Here is a 6,407-nt window from a genome sequence, read left to right on the forward strand (position 1 = left end):
ATGACATGAAAACCGTGTGCCTGTAGTCCAATGTAGTGTTGATAGCTATACCATGTGGAAGTGAAACGTATCATATGTTAGCGCACTGCCAGTAGGTGCGTCCAGTCCAATGGAGAGGGTCACCAGCCGACCCATAATGTGAGGGAGGGAACATAGCTGTGCAGATGTGTCCATAACAAAATACACAAGGAGAAATGTAGATATATGTAGTGACCATATGTCTGAATCATATCCCACAAGCCATGTAATAGTCACATACAAAAGGTATGCCCGTATTTCACATACCAAATGTGATAGGAAATAGCATACGCATGTAAACGAAACAAAGAGCATATAAACAGCCATAACAATACGGACACATGTAGGCTGAAAGGAACAGTATGATCCGCACCGTCGACCAAGATTATCACCTGTCCCACTTTGCGAGTGACAGTCCCTCTGTGGGCAGATGTGTCCTGACACAAACATGTAAAACTGGCAAATGTCCAGAGAATATAGGACATAATTCTTCCGTAGATGTCATGCAATAGTTGCATTAAACATATTTCACTGGACGTATATTACATAAATGTCATAACAAACAGAATAAGATACTGAAATGCTACAAGAATAAGCTTAGATATAGGCAAGAATTGTAAGTTCTATCTGCCGAAATGACCGTGGGTATGTGTCGGCCTGTAAAATATGTTGTGTTCACTGCAACTGTCACAGTAGGGTTGCCACCTTTACAAATGGCCAAAGTGGGACATGTTTGGTATAGACATCAGATTGTACAGGCCGACACATACCCACAGCCAGTACAAAGGACAGAACATAACTGTTTTGCCTACAGAAAAGCGTATTCCTGTAGCATTTTAGATGCTTATTCTGTTTCTCATAACAGTCAGGTATTTCAGATACAGAATTAACTGTTTAATGCAACTATCACATAAAATATAAGAAATAAGTTTGTCCTAAAATCTCAGGACATTTGCCATGTTTACAATTACATGTCAGGACACAACTGCCCAAAGAGGGACTGTCCCTCGCAAAGTGGGACAGATGGTAACCCTATGTCACACTGTGGCCAATTGAAAAGGTGGAAACACAACCGTCGAGTGTGGGGAGGCAATGTCCACAACAGTCGGACATGTGTAAGGAATAGCTTGGACATAGGAAAAGGTGCCATCCTACCAATGAGTAGAACAGGCTAGCAAAATCCGGAAGGCAGCTGTATAATCCGAACGTGTATGTGACACAGTCGAACGGGTAGTACCCGTATACACCAGCCAAGTAATGAAAGTGAAGTAAGGGCGTGTACCTATGTGCGTGAGGTATAGCATGTGGAAAGCAAACATGGCAGGGTAGTCCACACAACCATAAAGGTACCTGACACATGTAGGGTAGTCAATGTGTAACTCTGGCCATGTCATGGGCCAACAATCAAAGCAGTGCTCTATGGGGTGTGAGTAATTTGCGTGTGAGGGGTGTGTGCTTAATGGTAAATTCCTCAAAGGCGATACTTGTGTCGTATGCCAAAAAGGTGAACCGGAGGTGTATGAGGGGGCAGCGGGTGAAGTGGAAAGAAACACAACCTCATGTAGAAACAGCTGTAAGACAAACAGACAGGCCATAGTGTAGAACACAATCCCACAAACAGATGAATATGGAAATATGCGAGACAAATGTATAGATATGGCACCATCACATACCCACAGATGGGTCCTGATGGAATTGGCCATAACAAACGCAACACACCTGGATGCATAATAGCCTACCCAGAATACCCTCCACAACACACAACCTGCCACCATACCAGAATATCCACCAAATCCAGCCGTATTTGGTCCACTGATTTGTTGCAGAAACAGCTACACACAGTGACCCTTACGCATATGTAGTAGGTATTGTCACCCTAGGCAGTGTCAGGATTGCAAACCATGTATCCCCTGCAGGTAAAACCCCCTGCATGTTTTTGTGAAGCCACAAAAATCTTCGATATCTAACTTGTTTTGGTCTTGTCCAATTTTTGGGATATCCCTCATGGGATGACCAACTTGTGTAAATAGTAGAATGGGTATGACGACATGATGTCCAATCTGCACAAGTGTGGTAAATAGCTGAGGACTGATGTCACTAAATAATGAGAAATATCCTGAGTATAAGACTCCACAACCTGCAGAAAAGTCATGCTAATGCAAAACCTAGCATTCTAGCAACGTTCTAAGCTTGTATGAGCAATCGTTAAAATGTGTCCCTAATTGTCCCCCCATTGTGTAGGTTTTGAACAGGTTCGGTGTTCTAAGAGGTTGAGAGGTATGGTCCGTACATATTTACAGGAACAGCCCTTCACACTTGTGTAATGTACAGCTGCATACCTGTAGTCACTTCATGTCCAAAAATAATAATCCCCGTATGACTGTATACAGGTAATAGTCAAATGTGAATGGAAACACCCCTCACCGTGGAGTATGGACTGTAACAACCCCACCCATAATATGTAATGCCAACAGAATAAGCTGCTGACAGGTGGCCAAACACCTGTGTCTAGAAACACAGGTAAAACTTCAAAATAGGGAGATAATCCCTGTCCATATGCTTCGTCTGACATTTGACCTCAGCCAGGGAAGTTCCGTTCACCAGGTGGACAAGCCTAAACCCAGATCACTACATGAACACCCTAACAATCAAAGACCTGTATGTGGCTGGATTATATGCCTTGGTGTTCTGCATATCCTCGGAGTGATTAACAATGCAGCCGGAGTCCACAGCAGTAGGCAATCGGGAATGTATAATATGTAGTACCGCCTTTTTCCCAGCAGGAGAATGGATGCCTGTGTTGTAGGTGAAGTGGTGAGGCGTATGTTGATGTAGCTAAGTACTATGGGTATGCATATCAATGAGGGAGAACACCAATAGAATAGTGGTTCCGGTGTCTGGCCAACGTGAATGCAGTCCTGGTTGACCTATGACCACTGCACATATAAATTGAAAGTGTAATGAAAGCGTTCGTGCTGTACACACATTTAAATATGTAAAGGTGAACGTGTGTTTCGCAGTAGTCCATAAACTGGAATACAGATATGTAACTGTTACGGTCAGAATTATGAAAGTTCACGGAAGCACAATTATCTATGAAACATATGTAACCCACGATAAGGATATGCAAGTGCGCCTGCGCGTGTGTAATCCGCTCACAGAATAGAAAATGAATGGTGTTTTCCCCACGTTCTATGTACATGGCTCATACCTGTTAACCCCGTAAAGTACAAAACCAGACAAAGCCATGACAACAACTGGTACAAGTAGGGACAATCCCCAGATATTGCCCTAACAAACATAGAAAGTGGATAGAATAACAGGTGTGTCACTAGCATGGATTCTCTGAAGGGTATGAAGTCGTAACCTGAAATGTTTGTCATTATTTACCAATGTCAGTCTTTAATGATATGCCACTAACTTGCCAGATAGATACAAGGTTATAAAAAACGGACCAAAGATAAGAGGCAAACAGCTGTACATGCAGCGTAAATCTGCACAGTTGAAAGGTATGATATGGAGATATATATACACATATATCCACAGACATAATCCAAAGCAAATTACGAGATGAGGAATGTACAGACAGATGTATATATGTACAGATATATATATCTATACACACACGATACAAGAATAGATATATACACAACAAACATATGTCCCTGTACATATAACACATGTACATAAATAGGTCACGGTATAGCTAATATGGATAGACAGACAGACATGCATGAAAGGAGAATACACCAATGGTTTCCAAACCATTGCCCGGAAAGTACCCGTGTGACAGGGCCTGCAAGTTCTACATGTTAAACATGAATATAGGTGTCCTTTGCAGGACCCCAAAAATTGATCCTGTACGAAGTGCTAACCATCATTGATGCAAAAGGCGTCACAGCTGCAACTATGATATAGCTGTACATGCAACAGTAGCAGGTGCAAGGGTAATAACACATGGGTCGACTGAATGTATGACGTACGAGCTGATATCCGCAAAGTGGGGAGTGCTCGGAAGTGTCCTCACACTTTATTATCACTCACATTAAACATGTCTAATGGGTACTGTGGAGGTGTGTCAGGTATGGGAATCATGGGTATGCAGAATTGGGCCAAGGTGTTGGTTGGCACAGATCTATTAGGTACGCCCCATGGGAGTGATCAATATACCTATGTGGGTATAGCACACACCTATATTCACCAAAAAGGTGCAACCCATCCACTGGATATTGTGTAAACCACTGAGGGAAGATGTAGGGACCTATATCAGTGTCATGTAGGTGATTATCATGGATGGACACGCGTACGACCAAGATGGTAATCATACCAGCCAGAATGTCAGAATAAGACAGCTGGACTAAGGCATAGTACACGACAGACAAATAGGGACTATATTAAATATACCTCAGACAAAGTCAAACCGTTGATAGAATAATTGTGTAGTCAGGAATACGAAAGTTATGAGAGTTAGTAATCATGAAATAGAAATGTCAAGTCATGATTACCTAACCACACAGTCCATCATGGCTTGTCAGCAATCTACCAGAAAGGCACATTATCATGACAAATGTAACAGAATCATAGGTTAAACCCCAGGGCGTATACCCATAATGTGTACAGGTGAGAGGTATGAAGGTAACCCGTCCTAATGAAATGTACAGAACTAGTGGTACTAGGTGGACAGGTGAGAAGAAAGACGTCAGGACAAATGACAAAACATGTACAAGTCATAAGCATGTTTGTCCATGAATGTGAATTACAACGTATGGCCTGTGAAAGTCAATGTGGAAGGTTAATAGATTCAAAAGACATGTGTCCCTCAGGGTGTCATGCGGTGTCACCGATACAGTGTCCAGTCCCCCATACTCGTACGTGAGCTCTGCCACTGATGGAAAGAGCAAATACCGGCACACACATAAGGTACATGATGGAATAAGTAGTGTGGATAAGCACCTGTTGGCCTGTGTGAGGAATATAACCCAGTGGGTGGGTGTGTCCTGCAATAGGAATGTAATGGTAACTGGCCTGTGATGGCGCCATGTATTGCGTGTATTGGCGTAACTGTACGAATGTGCAGATGCATGCCTCATATGTGTGGTGTGTTCCTCTCACAATCTGTCCCTGTCTACCAAATACCTGAGAACTGACATCATTAAATAATGATAACCAAATGTGTTTAAGACCCCAAACCCCTCAGAAAGGTCATACTAATGCAAAACCTATAATACTGTCAACTATCTAGGTTTGTAAGAGCAATATGTAGAATCTGCCCCTATCTGTCCCTCCATCATGTTAGGCTTTGTACAGATGTTTTGCACTAGAAGGTTGATAGGTATGATCAGAAACAGATACATGTCTGAGGAAACAGCATTAATGACTGCAAGATAACTCAGAAGGTATGAAAAGCGCTGCAGTAGGAAGTTCATCCGCAGGTATGTGCTGACATGTCAAATGACACAGCAGTCTACAAGAAGTACCTATAGGGTGTCACCTTTACCAATGATGACAGTGGGACATACCCACAGCCATGCATACACCACAAATAGACATAGCACACAGCAAAGCCTAGGCCATGATACACGAAGCCTCCGGCGTGTATGGATTGAGTGAGAGTACAGCAAGGAAAGATGACTGCCAAGCTATTCAGCAAACACCCGCAGGGGCGTGCAAGACCGCCCATAACATGAACATTGCACGGACAATGTTGGGATTTGCAACAAACCCCATTTGTATGTGTAAGCTATGCAAATGATGTAATTTAGTAATTATGTGATACATGAAACAGTAAGCTGTCTGTGCAAGAGCAGAGTTATGTGCAGAAATGTACCTGGATGTTATGCGAGTAACATTTTGCACATTGCTAAACGGAGCAATGACAGCTGCAAATACAGTATGAATACAGTCGAAGAAGCATGCCAATGTCCAAGTCCAAGGCCAGTGGCAGCTTTGTCCATTGGATATCAATGAACCAGTAGTTGTCCTCCCCCGATCCCTGGTGTGGAAGCGTAGCGCAGAGCCACGAGAAGGTGCTGCACTTCAAAACAAGACATATGGATAATATACATACAAAATGTAGCTTTAGTTAGATGTTAGTACGCCATGCAGATGAATGGCAAGCTGGAGACAACATGGCTACTGCATGCTGGTACTTATGTGTGGAAGCGCTCTGTCAGAGATATAACGAAGCATTTGTAGGCAATGTGAGGCAAGTGAGGCTGAGGATAGTGAATCACAACATGTCATGCCATATGGGCCAAGCCTCTACAGTGTAGTGTAGGTTAAGGGGACTATTAGAGTAGAAGATAGGTGACAACATGAGTGTGTATGTACAAAACACTGTAGCCTCACCGGAGCAGTGTCACATGTGTGTGGTCAGTACTCAGTGGAAG

The sequence above is a fragment of the Protopterus annectens genome, chromosome 6.part0 (genome assembly GCF_019279795.1).
Source record: "Protopterus annectens isolate FY-2018-M chromosome 6.part0, PAN1.0, whole genome shotgun sequence".
NCBI lineage: Eukaryota > Metazoa > Chordata > Ceratodontiformes > Protopteridae > Protopterus > Protopterus annectens.